The sequence below is a fragment of the Pongo pygmaeus genome, chromosome 8 (genome assembly GCF_028885625.2).
Source record: "Pongo pygmaeus isolate AG05252 chromosome 8, NHGRI_mPonPyg2-v2.0_pri, whole genome shotgun sequence".
In the NCBI taxonomy this organism is placed as follows: Eukaryota; Metazoa; Chordata; class Mammalia; order Primates; family Hominidae; genus Pongo; species Pongo pygmaeus.
The window spans coordinates 36,714,372-36,737,111 of record NC_072381.2 but is presented as its reverse complement, the minus strand read 5'-3'; the positions used below and the strand labels follow the sequence as shown (position 1 = coordinate 36,737,111).

The following is a 22,740-nucleotide window of genomic DNA, read 5'->3' as shown; positions in this document are numbered from 1 at the left end:
CATGCCTGTAATCCCAGCTACTCAGGAGGCTGAGGCAGGAGAATCGCTTGAACCCGCGAGGTGGAGGTTTCAGTGACCCGAGATCGCGCCGCTGCATTCCAGCCTGGGTGACAGAGCAAAACTCTGTCAAAAAAAAAAAAAAAAGCAGCTTCTCTGATGCAAATGTAAGTCAACTAGTATTTCTAACCTCTTAGACATAATTGCTTAGACCAAAAGGACCATTCACTAGCATCCACAGATATCCAGAACAGAACAGACATCTGTCCTTTATTTCAAATGCACATGAAAGGTAAATAGATTCTCCTAGTTTCTTCACCTTCTGTACCTAATTTCCATCTATCGTTCGTCTGCTGTGTTCTTTTAGTCAAAGTCTGAATACAAGTGAAAAAGCAAAATAACATGCAAAATAAGGATGGTCCAGTCAGTTCCACATACTTTCAGAAACCCCTGACTTAAAGATGTTTCAGGGCCAGGCACGGTAATCCCAGCACTTTGGGAGGCCAAGGCAGGCAGATCACCTGAGGTCAGGAGTTCAAGACCAACCTGGCCAACATGGTGAAACCCTATCTCTACTAAAAATACAAAAATTGATTGGGCCTGGCGGTGCTTGCTTGTAATCCCAGCTACTCGGGAGGCTGAGGCAAAAGAAGCATTTGAACCCGGGAGGCGGAGGTTGCAGTGAGCGGAGATTGCGCCACTGCACTCCAGCCTGGGTGACAGAGCCAGACTCCATTTCAAAAAGAAAAAAAAGTTTCAGAATTCCAAAGGGCAGGACTGACATACTCCTTAATATACTCTTAACTGACCAAATTTCCTAGTATCTTTTTTTTCAGTTTGAGAGCCCATACTGTTTATTAACTGGCTAGATTAGAAAAATAATCATGGTAGACACCTTAGTTCATTCTTCTGATAAGACTGTTAATCTGGTCCTCGCTGTTGCCAGCATCTCCACCTTCTACAAAATGGGTGGTCTTTTTCTTCTTTCTACCTCGTGGAGAAGATGATTTGAAGGGCCACAGGAAGTCACTTGCTTCTTTGAAGCACTTTCCAACAGTATAGATCTCATGAATCAGATCCTCCATGCAGATGATGCCATATTTATTAAAAGACACAGCAATCAAAGTGTTATCTGTCAAAGCAATTCCCTTCTTATTGATTTTGCCATAACCACACTTGTAGATTACTTCATTTACTGACTTCAGATTTGGGTACTCCCATGCAATATGTTGTTCTACAATCCTCAGCATGTTAATTGAAGCCTTGTTGAGCTTCACAAAGGTTCCACTGAAGATTTGATGAAAGCAAAGAAGCTGCAACACCTTTCAGACCTTTGGGCTTACACCATTGATATCTCTGATCCTGATGACAAATGCCAATTTGGGTTCTGCAGGTACATAGACGTTGCCAGCTTTTCTTGCCAACTTCGCCATTCAAATTTCAGTTCTGTACATCTGCCTACATTCCTTGTGAGAGTGGTTTGCTTTTTCATAGATAAGTTTCCTCCTTGCCTTTCGAAGCATCTTTTGGGCAGACTTCTTTCTCAGGCACTTGATCTTCAGCTGTGCGAAATTCCTTCCCTTTTTCTTAAGGGTTTCTGGCACAGCAGGAACCTTCTTTTTCTTCTCTTCAACACCCTCCATGGTTCTAGCCAGAAAAGAGGACCCTAGTATCTTAATGCTCATGAAATACAGCATTCTGCTTCTACTGGGCACATGCAAGGGATTCCTGCTGTACTTGTGCAAAAATCCTAGCTAGAAAACAGCCTCTTGGCTGCCCTCAGCAATTCACAGCAGCCAGAAACTATCTTCTCCCCCTAGATGGCTACAAACACTCACTATCTTGTCATGCCTTGGCACATGACGTGAAACTGACAAGGGCGGCTAAATAAAGAAGGAGAAAAAAGTCCAAATCTGAAGCTAGGTCACAAGGAAATGGTAAGTGAAAAGTCAAACTGAAAGCATTCCTAAGCCATGATTTTGCCTAAGACCATGAAAATCCTGAATACTGGTATATTATTATATGTATTCGAAATACTTATTTTTCCTATTGCTTATACACTCATGCACGCATGTGCACACACACAAACACACAGACACAACTAACCAAACGTACTTTCTTTTCTGGAACAGCCAGTGGAAGCCCAGCTTGTGATTATTCCAAGGATAAAAGAAGAGAACTTCGCGGATTCAGTTACTCTAACTGAACACTAAACAAAGCATAACAACGCAAAGTAATTTTTAGCCTAATACAATCTCCATATTTATTTTATGAATTTACTCAATGCCACATTCCCAGTTAACAAGGATTACAAAGAAGAATGTGAGGAGACAGGAAATGCAAATTGCAGCTGTGTTAGAAAGCAAGTCACTCCCATGTCATTCCCATTTCTTAAGTTAAAGACCCAGTTAGCAGCTAATATCAGTTTGTCTACAATACAAAGTAGACCTTAGGATAATCTCTCCACTCGTTAAAGTGTTGGCTTATACAACTTTTTCTCTTTTAGATCAGTCTTCCTCCTCCTGACCAATTGCTGAAGAACATAAACTCTATTTCCACCTATTTTCACCAAAACTGCATCTGATCACTTCAACTAGATTAACGAGCATCCTGGGGCTAGATGTGACATCTAAGTAAGAAATCATCGATGTTAACCAAGCCTAACTGCAAAACTCATCGAGTGATTTCACGTAACAGGATGTTTAAGAGTCAGAAAATTAGCTAAAATTTATCCTAGTTAAAGTCGGTAGTCAGTTAACCAAAGCAGGAAATTTCTGCAAAATACTTGTTTCGCCTCCCAAAAGTAAAAGCTCCTACACTGAGATTCAAGGAAAATAAACGTCATTTAATTCCTACCCATAGTCACTCAGAAACGACTGGCCCTAAACCTTTCTGCATGATCGTTCATCCAAAAAGACAAAGTCCAGAGGCAGGGTGCGGTGGCTCACACCTGTAATCCCAGCACTTTGTGAGGCCGAGGTGGGCAGATCACATGAGGCCAGGAGTTCGATACCAACCTGGCCAAGATAGCGAAACCCTGTCTCTACTAAAAATACAAAAATTAGCCGGCATGGTGGCGCATGTCTATAATCCCAGCTAGTCGGGACGCTGAGGCACGAGAATCACTTGAACTCTGGAGGCAGCAGTTGCAGTGAGCCGAGATTGTGCCACTGCACTCCGGCCTGGGCGACAAAGCAAGACTCTGTCTCAAAAAAAAAAAAAAAAAAAAAAAGACAGAGTCCAAAGGTATTTTACTAGGTGCCAGAAATACAAGGATAATTGGATGTGACCTGTTACATCAAAAAGTCTACTATCTGAGAGCCGGGCGCAGTGGCTCACGCCTGTAATTCCAGCACTTTGGGAGGCCAAGGCAGGCAGATCACGAGGTCAGGAGATCAAGACCATCCTGGCTAACATGGTGAAACCTCATCTCTACTAAAAAGACAAAAAATTAGCCAGGCGTGATGGCAGGTGCCTGTAGTCCCAGCTACTCGGGAGGCTGAGGCAGGAGAATGGCATGAATCTGGGAGGCAAAGCTTGCAGTGAGCCGAGATCAGGCCACTGCACTCCAGCCTGGGCGACAGAGTGAGACTCCGTCTCAAAAAAAAAAAAAAAAAAAAAAAATCTATCTGAGAAGAAAAATAAATAAATAGAACTAATTTTTGGACAATGTGTTATAAACTGGTATGAACAAAAGGTTACATAAGCACTGCAGAAAAAAACATTTAGAAGCTCAGAGAATCCCCTAGTCAAAATGACGTACAGTAGGAACCCAGTGACTATCTGCTGGATGAATGAATGAATGGATTTCGCAGGTGAGAAAGCGAGTCTCAGAGGGGCAAAGCAATTTTCCCAGAGTCACACAGCTCCACAGCAACAAAGAAGGACAGGAAACTGTATCCTCTAATTTGTAACCACTTTTCCACCTCACTACTCTCCAGAGGCGTGCCCTGTGAAATCCTGCAGCCACAGAGAGAATGGCCGTTTAATCTCTCACACAGAACCTCTGCCTCCTGGAAGCACAAAGATGCCTGACTTTGGATGAGTGTACAAATCCTTGCTCAAGAGCTTTCAACATCTGGAAAAGCAAAAGACAAAGACCCAGAGCCGAAGACAGAACCCAAAAACGGGAAAAATCCTCTAAAAACGACAATGTTTATAAAATTGGCTTTGAAATAAATGTTAAATATAACTGATACCAAATGGAATTAGCAGCAGCTTTAAAATATGACACAGTTCCTGGCCTTGAGACATTTAACTGTACAGGCGAGAAATACACATGCAAGGTAAATGCCAACAGTAGGCAATGCAGGCTGATTCCTGACCAAGTGATCAGAATGAGGCAAGACAGCGTTCAGATAAGAATTTTACCGCAGCTTCCAGTGATCAGGGAAGTGTCTGTGAGGAAGGGAAACTAGGACAGAGCTTTAGGGAATGGATAGATTTAGATGAGAGAAGGAAGAAGGCCAGGGGCTTTGTGGAGTCAGAATGTGCAAAATCGGTATGAAAACAGCATGTCTAGCCAGAACATATTTATACACAGGAACCACTAAGATCAAACAATGGTGAATTCTGCACATTAAGTGAAGGAGTTTGGGCTTTGGGTGTCAAGCCAGGCGTCCACCGGATATTTTTAAGCCAGTGAATTACATGATACAAAGTAGTTAATTGATGCGTATATTTACGGTGTGCAGAATGAACAAGAAAAGCAATAGGGAAACCAGTTTCCTAACAACAGAAAAATTACTGAGGAGTCTTAGAAGCTTGAGTAGCCTGGTGACAATGGGATGAAAAACAACAGCGATATCCTTCGGAAAGTAATACTGGATATGACTTAGAAACTTGTTGAAATCAGAGGCAACCATGATAATCCAGAGATTTGCAGGCTCTGTGGCTGATTATTTTATTTTATTTTATTTTATTTTATTTTATTTTTGAGACAGATTCCCAGTCTGTCACTCAGGCTGGAGTGCAGTGGTACGATCTCCGCTCACTGCAACCTCTGCCTCCCGGGTTGAAACAATTCTTCTACTTCAGCTTCTCCAGTAGCTGGGCCTACAGGTGAGTGCCACCATGCCTGACTAATTTTTGTATTTTTAGTAGAGATGAGGTTTCACCATGTTGCCCAGGCTAGTCTCGAGCTCCTGGCCTCAAGTAATTCATCTGTCTCAGCCTCCCAAGTTGCTGGGATTACAGGCATGAGCCACTGCACCCACCCTGTGGCTGACAAAATGGTGGTTTCATGAACAGAAAGCAGAAATTGGAGGCAGAAAATCCATTTTGTTTTAGAGAAATCTGTAGATGTTTGAGAGAAAAAGGAAAGCATCTAGATGAAAGTAGACAACAAGGAGCTGGAAATATGAGACGGATATGGCTGCCAAGTGATGATGCCAAAAAACCCCTGTGCCCAAAAAGGGAACCACTGAGGGCCCCAGAACTGGAGGACAGTTCCCCTAAGAGGAAGGGGTAAGGGCGCAAGGACAGAAACTGAGAAGGACTCTAAAGGGATGAGAGAAGAGCCAGGAAAAAAATGGAGTCACAAAAACCCAGGAGCAGACAATTTGCTGGAGGAAAACTACCTGCCCATGAGTGGCACCCCAAAGACGCCAAGGGCGAGACCCCACATCACACCTCAAGAATAAGGCCAGCCTTGCTCTGCTCCACTCCTCCCAGGAAGCCAGGTTAGTGTGTGGAAATCTGGTACCCACCAGCAGCCTGAATTCGATTTCAGTTCTGTTCATATAGTCATTTATTGTGCACACTCAGGGATGCAGTTCTGATAAACGATCCTCTCTTTTTTTGAGTCAGGGTCTCACTCTGTCACCCAGGCTGGAGTGCAGTGGCACAATCATGGCTCACTGCAGCCTTAACCTCCCAGGCTCAAGTGATCCTCTCACCTCAGCCTCCCAAGTAGCTAGAACCACAGGCACACACCACCATGTGCGGCTAAGTGTTTTATTTTTTTGTAGAGATGGGTTCTTGTCATATTGCCTATGCTGGTCTGAAACTCCTGGGCTCAAGTGATCCTCCCACCTCAGCCTCCCAAAATGCTGGGATTACAGGCGTCTGAGCCACTGCACCAGACCTAGGGAATCCTATTCAAAGTATATCATAGTATTCTCAGCTTCTCCAACCACCCTAAGAATTACGAGAATATTCATGTTCATTAAAATTATTTTCCTATATTGTAAGCTGTAGAAGTTTAAAAAATAGGTTTCAAAGTCAGGGAGAAAGAAGCCTACTGTGTGTATAAATTTTACATGCTGCTTAAAACTATCTAAAGGACTATAAAAGGGATACCACTGTGTTTCTTCTGAGCAGCCTTATTGCAAGCCTGCAAACATAAACAGGCTTCCAAGTCAGACCCACCTTAGAAGGCCAAGACAACAGAAATAAACTCAATATGCATGAGTAGAACTTAAGAAATTTTTCCCTCACTTCTAGTTCAATATTTTTATCTGTTCCTTTCCAAAGAAGGTAAAGGAAAAAAAAAAAGTTCCCAGAGTTTAAAATGTCAGCATTTGATTGATTAGAGTAGCTTTCCTGGCTTAACCAGTAAGTTGATTTGAACGGTTCATCCGTTAATACAGTAAAACACATGTTAAAGATTATAAATTGTTTAACAAGTTTTGACAAACAAGTCCCCTGGTGGTCTCGAAATTTCTGAGAAGCAGATGGAAGGGGTACAATTTTATAGATTCCCCTTCCTATCTGCACAAAGCCGCTGAGTTCTAAAGTAGGTATTAGTGCATATAAGGAACATTGTCAGACAATAAAGAGACACAATTGCCTCTGTTAGCACAACAATTAATTTTGTTTGCAGAGTACCAGTCAGTCCATTTGTTACCAGGAATGTGCTAATTATTCTTGCTAATTACATGCAAAACATTCATTATCACCTATAAGTGGAGCCGGACCCCTCAGGTTTCAGTGACAAATTAATTACTGTGTTTTCCTTCTGAATGTATTTCCAGTCCGTTCCTGGTATTATCTGAAAAATAAATTGTTTAGCAGCCTGCTCGTCCTTCAGAGCCACTCATTAAAATGAAAAGTAGGCCTGCAGAGATAGATCAGTTTTCCTTCCCTGTTCTATTAGGGCAGCGGTTCCTGGAAGGCTTCAACCCCAATCATGGGCTTACGAATCCTAAAGCCCCATGAAACTCGTGCAGCTGAGTTTCATTAGGGACTGGGTACCTATGTGCAGCAGTAGCTACTCACTGAATCTCGGCAAAGAGGCAAACTGTGTCAATACCCAAGGAGGGACGAACCAACACCCGATAGACACACCTGCACCCTTCAGCCTTGCCTTGCAAAAGGTTTAGGTGACATTTTGTCATCTGGTTCAAATTTGGGGTATTTGAGTTTTATCTCTCCCCTCTACCCCCAATTTGGAATCTAGTCAATAAAAGGAAAAAAAAAAGTCTGAATTGCCAACTTACTACTATGGCCTTTCCAGCTTGGGAAGAAACCCAACAGTGTAGATGCATATATGTTTATTCTAAATGTGGACTGCAGCGGAAAGACTGGGATCTGGACATAGATCATTTTGCCTTGACCCCAGATTGCCTGGAGTTATTCTCTACTGTCTGCCTGTTCCTAACTGGAAAGAAATTATTCTTCCTCTTCCTCTCTCTCCTCATCTTACCTTTGCTCTCCATTGTGGCAACCAACTAAAAGCCTTATGGAAAGAAAAGATGGATCGGCAGGGCTTTAGCCCCATTCTAACAGGCATCCTCAATCAATCATTCAGGGTTGGTCTTTACTCACTCCTCTTCACACCACTGAGTCTCACTTCCTGGAAGGTCTAAATAGAAAGCCTTTCAGGTGAAAAGTTTGCACCTGAAAGAAAGATGGGAGAAGAAGGTGGTGGAACCACAATTTCCAGTTCCCCAGAAGCCCATCTAGCTGGGTGCGTGGCTCCCTGGAAAACCAGTGTCTCCTATAACTCATAGTGGGTCCAGATTGGATTAGAGCCTGCACCATGCACAGAAGAACCCAGCTCCATTTCCATCCATCAGGCTCATTAACCTTCTACGCACCCAGCTGTAGTGGCTCATCTTGCAAAGAACAGGTTCACGTGGTCCCGTGTGTCTGTATCCTTCGTTCTTTCCAACAGTTCTACCTTGTTAGTTCCTTCCTGTTTGTTTTGGCTCTTGTCAGGGTGCATGTGCCTTTTGTCTGTCAACATTTGGTCAATTTCTGCAGTAGCTACATAATACAAATGCAAACAGTAGTTCTTGATCGTAAATGAAATAGGAAAGACGTTTCCAGTGTCATAATTTATGCTTCTCACCATTTTCAATTCAAAAGAGTATTTGGAAACAGGAAACACAGGAAGTGAAATAACCCCTTGCTTAAGGTGAACATAAATTTCACGCTGGCTGAATAACCCATTGTAGTGGATTTTTACCAGAATTTGGGTTTACAGGCTTATGGCTTTCATGTTTTACATGTGAAGGAAGATTGAATTTTTGGTTTTGATATCACATGTATTCCTTTCCTTAATTTCCTGAGGTTTATCATCATCTTGGCTGAAATGTGTAAGTTTAAACTGCTGAAACAAAACCTGTGTGTCCTAAAACCCTGGAACCAGAAAGCTCCTGCAACGGTCAAACTGTGGGCATAAATTCTGCCTGATTGCTACTATGACAAAAGAGAGAAAGCTGCTACAACCAGGGCTCAGGGCTGAACTTCACCTCTGTGGCAGGCCACATCTGTCTCAGCCTCCTTTCTTCATAACCCTGCCCCTGTCTCATGTCATGTGTCCCTTCGGCCACCACCACATCCACCCTGTTCCTGCCTCCCCCAGCTTCACCCCTCCCATCCCTTATTTTCACTCATTGAACAGTGTTTGACTGTTTACTATACAACAGGCACTGTTAAATATTGTATGTGTTACAAATACCATCTGTCTTGTCTCCTATTATTTCAAAGTTTTGCTAATATTATCAAATCATTCAGTCTACAGTTTTCACGTGTTATTTCAGCCAGTCTCCTGCCACTTGTAGGTCGTCAAGGCATTTCTAGAGACCATTTTAGTAACCCAAAGGAATGGGTTTCTAATGGTGGGAATGGCTGAGAGCATGGCAGCCTGGTGATGGAATTATTTTGGAAGCAGCAGGGGGCCCTTGGCAGTCCATACCAAATCATATGAAGCATGTGACCACTTGGCCAACTGAAGCGTAAGTCCCTCCCATGCTTTCTATTCTTTGAGATGTTCGGGGATAAAGACCTGCCTCAGGAACACTTTGAAGGAATTCTACTCTCTCAGGTCCTTCAACCAAATGTCTAACGAAGCTTCGATTTCTTAAGATTGCAGTTTTGTTTTTTGTTTGTTTGTGTTGTTTTGTTTTGTTTTCTTTTTTGAGATGGAGTCTTGCTCTGTCGCCCAGGCTGGAGTGCAATGGTATGATCTCTGCTCACCGCAACCTCCGCCTCCCAGGTTCAAGTGATTCTCCCGCCTCAGCCTCCCGAGTAGCTGGGATTACAGGCACCCACCATCATGCCTAATTTTTGTTTTTGTTTTTGTTTTCTTTTTGAGATAGAGTCTTGCTCTGGTTGCCCAGGCTTTAGTATAGTGGCACAATCTCGGCTTACTGCAACCTCTGCCTCCCGGGTTCAAGAGATTCTCCTGTCTCAGCCTCCCCAGTAGCTGGGATTACAGGGGCCCCGCACCACACCTAGCTAATTTTTCTATTTTTAGTAGAGACGGGGTTTCATCATGTTGGCCAGGCTGGTCTCTAACTCCTGACCTCAGGTGATCCACCCACCTGTGCCTCACAAAGTGCTGGGATTACAGGCATGAGCCACGGCGCCCAGCCTAATTTTTGTATTTTTGTAGAGACAGGGTTTCACCATGTTGGCCAGGCTGGTCTTGAACTCCCAACCTCAGGTGATCCGCCCGTCTCAGCCTGCCAAAGTGCTGGGATTACAGGCGTGAGCCACTGCACCTGGCCAAGATTGTAGTTCTTTTAAAATAGTAGGTAACCCCTGAATTATCCTGAGGATAATTATCCGGCATGGAACCTGGAATGTCAGGCTGAAGAATGTCCGAGATCCTGGACCAGCCGTTTGGCAGGGACGGCGCAGAGCATGCACCTTTGAGCTTGGGCCAGGCTCTACCACTTACTAACTCCGTGACAAGTCTTGGCTTCTACATGCATTAAATATGAGAATGTCACACAGGATGGTGAGGGTTAAAGGAGAAAAATTACCTGACTTTTAACCACCCTCTTGGCCAAGTAACTCCAGATATAATTAAATAACATCCTCATATTATGGGCAATACATATTGTTGCCTCACCCAGCTCCTTGGAATTAAAGTAATTTGAGTAATCTAAAAACAAACTTTTTCTTATTCAGCTTACCCTTTCAAAACAAAAAGATTCCTTGCACCAGTAATTAAACAAAAGGCAGTTTTACCGGAGTGGTGGCTCACAACTGTAATCCTAGTGCTTTTGGAGGCTGAGGCAGAAGGATTTCTTGAGGCCAGGGGTTTGAGACCAGCCTGGGTAACATAGTGAGATCTTGTGCTGGCCAAAAAAATAAAAAAAAATTAGCCAGGCATGGTGATGTGCATCTGTAGTCCCAGCTTCTTGGAAGGCTCAGGCAGGAGGATTGCTTGACCCCAGGAGGTTGAGGGTGCAGTGAGCCAAAATTGCACCACTGCACTCCAGCCTGAGTGACAAAGAGAGACCCTGTCCCAAAATAAATAAATAAATAAGTATAAAAATAAAAATTGGGAGAGTTTACATAAAATCTACATTTCCAACTTATTATTATTTTTTTTAATCAGAAGCTCTAACCACATCAGGCTACAGTCCCATATGGCGATAATTGGCTGGAGGGAGTGCAGGCTGCTGTCTTTAGCAGAGGCCTGTCCTTTGGAGGGCTCCACCCCCTACCCCGTCACCAACCCCAGCTTCCCATCTCCTCAACACTATACCCCCCACCCCCACTCCGCCACCACTTTCTGTGATTTTCTCTCGGGCTCGCCCAACTCCTACGTTATCTGCCTAGCCTATGTTGGCCTGAGAGTTTCTGACCCTGTGCCGTGAATAAGTCATGAATGTATTGATAATTTACTGATTCTTCTGTATTCTCTGAAGGTTACATTTATGCTGGAGAAAATCTTGGCAGGAAAGAAAAGAAGGAAAGACTTTTGCCCAGTGCAATCTAAGGAGAAGACAGAATTTCTAAAATCGGAAGGGTGGTTAAAGGTAAAGTCTTAGGGAAAGGGGTTGGGTCACAAAAGACAGAGAAACCAACAGGATGGATTGGACCTTAAGGGCTGAGCAGTATCAGAAATTCCAGCCAGGTGGGGGTATGGATGGGCCTCCTAAGTGGCCAATATATATGTGAATAACTTTCCCTTGGGAGTATGAGGCTGAAGTGAAGCAGAACCATTCCTGATGAGAAAAGTAACATGTTTATGGTTTCTTCATTTTTTTCTTTTCTTTTCAAGGCAGGGTCTTGTTCTGGCAGGCGAGAGTGCAGTGGCACCATCATGGCTCACTGCCACCTCAACCTCCCTGGCTCAAGTGATCCTCCCACCTCAGCCTCCTGAGTAGCTGAAACTACAGGCACATACCACCTCTCCCAACTAATTTTTTTTTTTTTTTTTTGGAAGAGACAGGTCTCACTATGTTCCTCAGGCTGGTCTTGAACTCCTGGCCTCAAGCGATCCTTCCCTTCTCGGCCTCCCAAAGCACTGGAATTACAGGCATGAGCCCACCATACCCAGCCACCGTGTTTATGGTTTCTGAGATGTATTCCACAGCAGATTACTTTATAAAGCAATGTGCAACCATAAAACCCAATTGTATCGCTTTACAGAAGTACAGAAGATTTTGAAGTCCGTTTGTTGCTGAGATTTATGATACACTACATGAAACTCTAGACCAGTAGAGACCACTCACAGATGCAAACAGGCAGACAGCATGCTGCCCGAAAGACCAAGGTAATTACAAGCTCCTGAAACATGAAGGAGTGTTATTCACTAGGAAACAAGGGAGATATTTAGCAATCAGGCAAATCAAGACAAGGAGAAAAAAACTGATTACAGAGAAAACCCTTTCACAGCTAATTTGATGCTGGTAGTAACCTCTAATGATTCCATAGCCCGCATCAGCAGCAGCAAACTGGAACCATGGTAAAAGTTTACCATGGATAGTTTGTGACATAAATCCTATGTTTAAATAATACTCGGAACAGTTTCACTGTTGGCTCAAAAGAGTCGCGAAAGAGCACAGTTAAAAGGAGACTTGAAGATTACTTTGACAAAAAATCCTCATTTTACAGATGGGGAAACTGAGGTGCAAAGGTTAATTTCTCTGTCTCTCCAAAGCTAGTTGGTGCAGAATTAAACCACCTTCCCTATCTCCATGAGTCTCCCAATTTCTGAAACAATGCATGGCATGTCATGGAAGGAAATGAGAAACTTCATGATGTTTTGAATTAAAAATTAACACTTCTTGGCTGGGTGCAGTGGCTCATACCTATAATCCCAGCACTTTGGGAGGCCGAGGCAGGCGGATCACCTAAGGTCAGGAGTTCGAGACCAGCCTGGCCAACATGGCGAATCCCTGTTTCTACTAAAAATACAAAAATTAGCCAGGTGCGATAGTGCACGCCTGTAATCCCAGCTACTCGGGAGGCTGAGGCAGGAGGATTTCTTAAACCCGGGAGGGGTAGGTTGCAATGAGCCAAGATTGCGCCATTGCACTCCAGCCTGGACAGCAGAGTGAGGCTCCATTTCAAAAATAAATAAATAAATAAATAAATAAATAAATAAATAAATAAAACACTTCTTTACAGAAGAAAATCTAAATAAGCAAAAAAAGAGGTTGACAGGGTTTAGTGTTCCTAATTAATTGATAAGAAGGGTATATCATTTGTAACTCTCATCGTCCACTAGGCTATTCTTATCTCCAAGTAAAAAATGTTTCAAATATTTAACAAATGAAGCTAATTATTCAAAAACAGCTGAAGCTCTAACATAATGCCTCAGAGAATTCATTTTTTGAACATTTCTTTGTTTCCAATGTGAATCCCAAGAAGATAAGACCGTAGACAGGTTTGGAGAAAGAAAAAACCCTACCTTTGTTTTCAGACCTGCACTTGACTCAGGAAATAAGTTAATAATTAAGCTGGTTTCACTTTTGAAAAGCAAATGTAATCATTCCTTCTTCATTCCAAATGTATGCTTTACTTAGGAGTAGCGATGTCATGCTATTTGAAGAACTGTTTGCTCAAGCTCAGAATTACCCCAGGGCAATGTATTATTGATAAATCCATTTTCTTGTATAATCATCGCTTCACATTTACAACATTTCACAGGATTCTATGTGTAAACTTCACATGGTTTTTCTATGCAAGGGCAGTACAGTCCATGTTACCCAGAAAAAGGGACCTTATTCCTTGGGGTTAACTTCTGTATTCAAATTTCCAAAGTAATGTGACAAGATTTTCTCACAGAAAACACACAATTAAGGTTACTTGTAGCTATAAGGCCTGCAACATTTTAAAACTCATATGCTTATCTGCATACATTTACATGTATTTAAAGCACCTCCATTCAAAAGCATGAAGGTCCACTTTCTAGAGATGGATACGGAGGGGATGATTGAGAACACAAACGCTTATTTCAACGTTATTGGTCTCCACATTCATTTATTTTCTGATGACAGAGGGGTCAGCTCAGGACTTCCATGTTTAATGCGCTCCAGTAAAGCAGTATTGTGCTTTTCTTCTTCTTTATTTTTATTGTGGAGGTCGGTTCGTTGGTTCTTGGCTTGTTTTTGCTTTTTTGTTGTGTGTGTATTGGGGGTTTATTTGCACAATGGAGGGAAGAAGCCGAGGCCAGCTAACGCAAGGAGAGAAAAAGGCTTGGGGTACTCTTGCGGAATACTCAGGAATCTCTCAAGTGTTTGAATAAACACATACCACACCGATTAAAAAAAAAAAAAAAGCCGGTTTAGCAAAAAGACAAACATAGTCTTCTGAGCCTGTCCAACAGTCAGGCATGTTCGAGTACATTCCTGGAGCCCGGAACAGTCCTCACACTTCCTTTTAGCCTAATGGGCCCTGAGCCCCATCTTTTGTCTGCTGATTAACTGCTCTGTTCATTGACCAAACCACTAATTGCATGTTCCTTATAGTTACCCTACATTACTGTAAGAATTAATGAGACACAATTACAGCTTCCAGAAATCTCAGGCCTGGCCAACTGCACAGTACTCCAAGTGAATTAGAACTCTTGAAGAGAAAAGAGGGGGAAAAGCTAGGCAATTGCTCACAGGAAGCAGAATTTTTTTTTGTTTAAAAATTTTTGTATTTATTTGAAGTTGTTTCATAATTAGGCCCGGGGGGAAGGTAAGGGGAAAGAGACAGGGAATGAACAAAGGACTCGGGAACGCAGCTTTCATGGAGAAATCATGGTGGATGCAAAGAAACATGTATACTACAGAGTACCCAAAACTTAGGAAACAGGATGAACATGAAATCAATGCTATGAATAGAACATAAAGCCAATAACAAATCGGCAGTTTGAATACAGCATGTGTTACACATGGAAACACACTAGAAGAGCAATCTTTTAGTCTCATCCTCACATACAGATGCTATTTTGCCCAACTGAAGCAAAATGCCTATTTCTGATATTCCTCAACTCATGGAATTTGATGTTCCTTAGAACCCATGTCTCATTTGCCAAGGTTTGTATTAGAATTACAAAAGAATGAAGAGGGGGCATCTCTTTGTACAGCAAGGGGAAAAGGTGTAATTTTCCCTCTGCCAAATCGCTTCAAATGAAAAAAAAATGATTTTGAGTGTGGAAATAATTCCAGGGCACCTTAAATTGCAATTATTCTAAAACTTTGTGTTGGGTTTACTGGTCTTGGTTTCCTTTGTAGATGGCGACTTGTTCTTGTGCCATTTCTGTTAAGATTACTTTATCAACAGCCTCATCAAAAAGTACTACTTTAACCCATTTTTTCCCAAATATAAAGGTATATTTTAAAATATTTACATACACATATATGCAAGGATAGAGGATAGATACAAGGGCGGTAGATAGGGTTGGCAGGAAGAGAGAGAAAGAGATGACCAGTAAGTGATGGCCAGATAGAAAGATACAGAAACAGAAAGGGGGAAAAAGGTGGTAGATAGAAAGATGAGAGTGGGAAAGGGAGACTGAAAGAGAGACCAGGAGAGAGAGAGTGGGAGAAAAAGAGGATAACTAGCTAGACAGGCAGATAAATAGAAACTAGGACCCAGTTCCCAGTCCAACAGACTGAATCTTTAAACTTCAACTGTACTGTGGATATTAATTTGGCACTGAGGGAGCAGTGAAAAGAATGTCATCTCTTCAAGTTCAAGTTGGAAGACATCATATAAAGGAAACATTTCCAGGGGTGTGAGAGGGTAAGCAGGACCATGAAAAGCCTATGGGGCCCTTATCAGGGCAGATAAGCCCCCCCCATGTAGGTGATAGGAAATTTGTCGAGGCTTAAGCAACTTCTCAGGGCCACAGAAAAGCATATATATGCATATATAAACATATATATGCATATATATAAAAGCATATATACATATATATGCATATATATAAAAGCATATATGTGTGTGTGTGTATATATATATATATATGCTTTTCTGTGGCCCTGAGAAGTTGCTTAAGCCTCGACAAATTTCCTATATATATACACACGTATATATATACACATATATACACACACATATATATACACATATATGTATATATTCACATATATGTATATATACACATATGTGTATATACACATATATGTACATATACATATATGTATACACATATGTATATACACATATGTGTATATACACATATATATATACACATATGTGTATATACACATTTATACACATATATACACATATGTGTATATACACATATATACACATATGTGTATATACACATATATACACATGCGTGTATATACACATATATGTATACATACATATATTCCTATGTATTTATATACACACACATATATATACATATATACACACATATATATATACACACATACACACATGTTCAGTTTCTTAACATTTTTCAGAAGGCAGAAGAGAAAGTCTTTGTGTTTCAATCAGAAATCTTGCTATAAAGACATAGAATCAACCCAGGTGCCCATAAACAGTGTATTGGATAAAGAAAATGTGGTACATATACACCATGGAATACTATGCAGCCATAAAAAAGAATGAGATTGTGTCCTTTGCAGCAACATGGATGCAGCCAGAAACCATTATCCTAAGCAAATCAGTGCAGGAACAGAAAACCAAATACCACAGGTTCTCACTTCTAAGTGGAAGCTAGAAGTTGGGTACACATGGTCATAAAAGTGGGAACAATGGACAATGGGGGATACAAGAGTGAGGAGGGAGGGAGTAGGATAAGGGTTGAAAAAAACTACCTGTTGGGTTCTATGATCACTACCTGGGTGAAGGATTCATTCATTCACCAAACCTCAGCATCTACGTGTACCCTCTGATTCTAATATAGAAGTTGAAAAAAAAGAACAAGAAAAAAGTGCTTACTATAAAGTCTGTGGGCTTCATGAGATTTCTGAAGAAAAGAGAAAGAGTATACTGAAAGGAAGAAGACATTTACGCAAACACAGAACCTATTTTGCATTCAACTGATATATTCTTTGATGAAAAAGAAGTTTGCTAAAACCTCTTTCTCTATCTTTATCACAGTATATAATTTTTAGTGTTATTTTATTTATGGAAAATGATAGTGTCATTTTATGAACAAATGTACATTGCCTTTGCACTCATTTCAAAATACAACCTACATGATCAAAAATATATATATTGCTATAGGAAGTGAAAGGAGAGTGAAAATGAATGATGCCCTGGCGCTCCTCAAACCAACAATTGCCAGGGCTCATGGAGGAACGGCCTCTCCACACAGCTTGTCCATTCCATCCAGGCTGTGTCACCTGCCATATCTCCTTCCTCCCTGGTGGAATCCTCTCACCCGCTCCTGCCTCTCAAATCTTATCCATGCTGCAAGGCCAGTGCCTTTACACGTCAACCTCCAAACCCCATCCTCCCATCTAAGGAAATTTTTCTCTCTTCTGACATCCTAAGGCTTATATTGCTTGTACCAACTTGTACCAAACATTTGTCACTTAATCATATGTAGTCTCAACTTTTCTGTGAATAAATGCCTGGGCCTCTGTCTAGGCTGCAAATTCCTCAAGGGAAGATGAGATAACTTCTTTCCCTCCCTCCACAAATGCCCTCCACCTCAGGGCTCTCAGCAGGGCCTTATGTACCTAGTGGGAGCTTAATATATATCCTAGGAATAAGTGGATCCATGAACAAATTAATTAATATAGAGAAAAGCCATCTGAGTGAAAATGTGGGGAAGAAGTGGGAATAATTTGTCATGCCCTGTGGTTTGTGAAGAGACATGGAGAGGTTGAAGATAGGAGACAGGACCCAATGTCTTCTTTGGGTCTCCCTTATGGGATGGGAGAGTCTTTTGAAAGACTGTAAGGGGAGAGAAGGAGAGAGGGCTCTTTCTGGAGCTCTAGAAGTACAAGAACCATTACAAGGAAGAAACCACCCAATGAATGGGTTCGCTGGACAATCAGAAGAGAGGAGAGGTGAGATGTAAGAACTAAGGTAGAGATTTAGAGCAAACAATTTGGGTATTGATATGGAAGTGCAGAAAGTGGCCAATGCAAACATCTAAGGAGAATGTTCATCTTAGTTTCTAAGTTAGGAATAGACCAGCAGGCAATGATGAGAAGACAATGAAGGAAAGTGAGACTGAAGCAGGTAGGTTCCCTCCACCTGAAATGCACAGAGCCTGGAGGAAGAGGGAACTGTGATTATAGAGAAGCAGACACTGTTGCTGGTGAACTTGAAACAGGGCACAGAAGGGGAGATAGAACAAGCTCACGTAGTTCTTTCGGGCAGAGGAAGATAGACCCCCACATGCACAGGACTTTTACCAGATTCAATTAGTTTTCAAACAACTGCAGATGTTATCAATGCCAGAACAAAGTTCAAGAACTAAAGTATAGGCTAGCTAAGAGGACAGCCTGCCTCAATGTTCTCTCAAAACTCTAATACGTAAATAATTATTCAATCTGGTCAGGAAGTAGTTATCTCAAATCTGAAATCTAAAGGAGTTTCAAGGAAGAAAGGGAAAGACAAACTCTATATAGTTGTTCCTCCATGGGGGACAACTCCATGCCATATCATGGGGGAATAGTTCCAGGACTCCCACAGACACCAAACCCACAGGTACCCAAGTCCCTATTATAAATTGGCCTCGTGTTTGCATATAACCTATGCACATCCTCTTGTATACATCATCTCTAGGTTACTTACAATACCTAACACAACGTAAGTGCTAGGTAAGTAATTGTTATGCTTTACTGCTCAGGAAATCATGACAAGAGAAAAGGCTGTAAATATTTGGTACAGACGCAAATTTTTTTCGACTATTATCTAGCCTCAATGGGTTAAATCCAGAGACACAGAACCTGTGAATGCAAAGGGCCACCTGCGCACTCCTTCCTGTCGGCCACATTGGAAAGTGCAGCAATTAGAGACTAATAGATACAGAGAGGAGACAATTATTTTTAAGAGAGAAGTGACAAAACTACTTAAAGCCAAACATCTAGGTTTGTTTTTTGGTAGTGTATAGATTGTCAAAATAAATTTTCACTTCTCATCCAGATCTTTAGCATATTGTCAACACCATCAGAATTATCAATGGTATACCTTTGTGGATGTCATGTTGGGTGTTGGTAAATTATGACGATTTAGTTATGATTTACAGCTAGACTCACTAGCTACAGGCATTTACAAAATATTGCCAACCAAAACCCAGAACAAAACCAAATACATCATTTTATCTAGTTAATTTTTTTGTTTCATTTAATTTTTTTTATTATTATTATTATACTTTAAGTTTTAGGGTACATGTGCACAATGTGCAGGTTTGTTACATATGTATACATGTGCCATGTTGGTGTACTGCACCCATTAACTCGTCTTTTAGCATTAGGTATATCTCCTAATGCTATCCCTCCCCCCTCCCCCCACCCCACAACAGTCCCCGAAGTGTGATGTTCCCCTTCCTGTGTCCATGTGTTCTCATTGTTCAATTCCCACCTATGAGTGAGAACATGCGGTGTTCGGTTTTTTGTCCTTACGATAGCTTGCTGAGAATGATGATTTCCAGTTTCATCCATGTCCCTACAAAGGACATGAACTCATCATTTTTTATGGCTGCATAGTATTCCATGGTGTATATATGCCACATTTTCTTAATCCAGTCTATCATTGTTGGACATTTGGGTTGGTTCCAAGTCTTTGCTATTGTGAATAGTGCCGCAATAAACATACGTGTGCATGTGTCTTTATAGCAGCATGATTTATAACCCTTTGGGTATATACCCAGTAATGGCATGGCTGGGTCAAATGGTATTTCTAGTTCTAGATCCCTGAGGAATCGCCACACTGACTTCCACAATGGTTGAACTAGTTTACAGTCCCACCAACAGTGTAAAAGTGTTCCTATTTCTCCACATCCTCTCCAGCACCTGTTGTTTCCTGACTTTTTAACGATCGCCATTCTAACTGGTGTGAGATGGTATCTCATTGTGGTTTTGATTTGCATTTCTCTGATGGCCAGTGATGACAAGCATTTTTTCATATGTTTTTTGGCTGCATAAATGTCTTCTTTTGAGAAGTGTCTGTTCATATCCTTTGCCCACTTTTTGATGGGGTTGTTTGTTTTTTCTTGTAAATTTGTTTGAGTTCATTGTAGATTCTGGATATTAGCCCTTTGTCAGATGAGTAGGTTGCGAAAATTTTCTCCCATCTCTCACCACTCCTATTCAACATAGTGTTGGAAGTTCTGGCCAGGGCAATTAGGCAGGAGAAGGAAATCAAGGGTATTCAATTAGGAAAAGAGGAAGTCAAATTGTCCCTGTTTGCAGATGACATGATTGTATATCTAGAAAACCCCATTGTCTCAGCCCAAAATTTCCTTAAGCTGATAAGCAACTTCAGCAAAGTCTCAGGATACAAAATCAATGTACAAAAATCACAAGCATTCTTATACACCAATAACAGACAAACAGAGAGCCAAATCATGAGTGAACTCCCATTCACAATTGCTTCAAAGAGAATAAAATATCTAGGAATCCAACTTACAAGGGACATGAAGGACCTCTTCAAGGAGAACTACAAACCACTGCTCAATGAAATAAAAGAGGATACAAACAAATGGAAGAACATTCCATGCTCATGGGTTGGAAGAATCAATATCGTGAAAATGGCCATACTACCCAAGGTAATTTATAGATTCAATGCCATCCCCATCAAGCTACCAATGACTTTCTTTACAGAATTGGAAAAAACTACTTTAAAGTTCATATGGAACCAAAAAAGAGCCTGCATCGCCAAGTCAATCCTAAGCCAAAAGAATAAAGCCGGAGGCATCACGCTACCTGACTTCAAACTATACTACAAGGCTACAGTAACCAAAACAGCATGGTCCTGGTACCAAAACAGAGATATAGATCAATGGAACAGAACAGAGCCCTCAGAAATAATGCCGCATATCTACAACTATCTGATCTTTGACAAACCTGACAAAAACGAGCAATGGGGAAACGATTCCCTATTTAATAAATGGTGCTGGGAAAACTGGCTAGCCATATGTAGAAAGCTGAAACTGGAACCCTTCCTTACACCTTATACAAAAATTAATTCAAGATGGATTAAAGACTTATATGTTAGACCTAAAACCATAAAAACTCTAGAAGAAAACCTAAGCAATACCATTCAGGACATAGGCCTGGGCAAGGACTTCATGTCTAAAACACCAAAAGCAATGGCAACAAAAGCCAAAATTGACAAATGGGATCTAATTAAACTAGAGAGCTTCTGCACAGCAAAAGAAACTACCATCAGAGTGAACAGGCAACCTACAAAATGGGAGAAAATTATCTAGTTAATTTTAAAGGTCAATTAACTTATTTAAACTTTTATTAAGGAAAAAAATGGGTTAACTATAAAATTATGTTTAAACTATCAAGACAGTAAAGGACTTTAGAAATTGCATTCATTTAAATATTGTGTTTTAATGAAAACAAGCATCTCAAAAAATCCTTAACCTCATTAATGTTATATTATGTATAGATATTGCTATAATTCTAATATATAAAGCTTAAAAATAAGATTTTTTTAACGCATCGAATTGGTTTACAAAGATAGACAATAACTAGAGTTGGCCCACAAATAGGTAAGGAGAAGTTTAAATTGGCTCAAGCCTTTCAGAGAGTAATTTCTCACTAGCTATTACAATTGAAAACATGCATATTCTTTACATCAGCTATTCTGCTTACAAATTTTTTCCTAAGGAAATGTTCTGAGTGCATAAATATATTCTTTTCAGCATTGTTTCTAACAGTGAAAAAAATTAGAAACAACACAGACATTAAACCATAAGCAATTGGTAACATAATCTATGGTAAATTGGTAAAATAAACAATGAAATAATAGGCAGTATATTTTAAATGAGCTTATTATCTATATAGACTAACCCAAAAAAGTACAAGCCATCATAAGTCAAAAAGTTAGAGCCAGAATAATATTCATGATGTACTAATATGCATCAGTAATAATTATAACTATTACAGCATACATGAGAAAATCTGGAAGAATATACATAAGTTAAAGATAGCTGTCATGAAGGAATGGCAGAAGTCAGAAAAGGATACATGAACCTATTAATTTCTATGCTACACATTTCTGTGCCCTTTTGAATTTTTTTAATAACCAGCATATATATATATATAAAGAGTATGCTTTAACTGTTTTTTTTTTTTTTTTTTGAGACAGAGTCTTGCTCTGTCACCCAGGCTGAAGTGCAATGGCATGATCTTGGCTCACTGCAACCGCCTCCTCCCAGGTTCAAGCAATTCTCCTGCCTCAGCCTCCCAAGTAGCTGGGATTACAGGTGCGTGCCACCATGCCCAGCTAATTTTTGTATTTTTAGTAGAGGCAGGGTTTCACCATGTTGGTCAGGCTGGTCTTGAACTTCTGACCTCAGGTGATCCGCCCTTCTTGGCCTCCCAAAGTGCTGGGATTACAGGCATGAGCCACCGCGCCCAGCCACTTTAACTCTTTAATTCCTTCCCAGCCAACATCAGCCATTCTACTGCTTGAGAATATACAAATTTTTTTGTTCCTGAGCAACAAAGCAAATACCATTACAGACATACCCACATGAACCAGTCAGGTACCTGCTCAAACTCTCCAGGTTTTAATCAGTTAATTTTCACATCTATCATTAGCTAATTCCACCATATTTCATGTTCAAAAAGTGTTCAGGAAAAGACTTATAACCATACCCAAAGAAGATGGAAATAATTTCAGAACTTCTAAATTAACATTAATTACTCTTAAAGTAATCAGATTCTTTGTAGGTAACATACTCATCAGATTTTAAAGTATTTCAGCAGCACATGTGTTTTTATATTTTCAAAAGTCTATAGTGAGCCCATTTTATATTTGAAATAAATTTCAAAGGTCATGTAAATATCAATACATGGACATGTCACTCACCAAAGCTCTTTCAGCTGCAAATATATAAAATCAGGATGCTTATGTCATATATAAGCAAATCTATACTTAGTTTAATGCTCCACAATGGAATCAAATGTC

At 40.7% G+C, this 22,740-nt stretch overlaps 1 pseudogene; it reads right to left on the bottom strand.

Annotated features, from left to right (window-relative positions):
* Positions 1-893: 893 nt before the first annotated feature.
* On the bottom strand, positions 894-1,640 carry LOC129006397 (large ribosomal subunit protein uL30-like; annotated as a pseudogene).
* Positions 1,641-22,740: the final 21,100 nt, after the last annotated feature.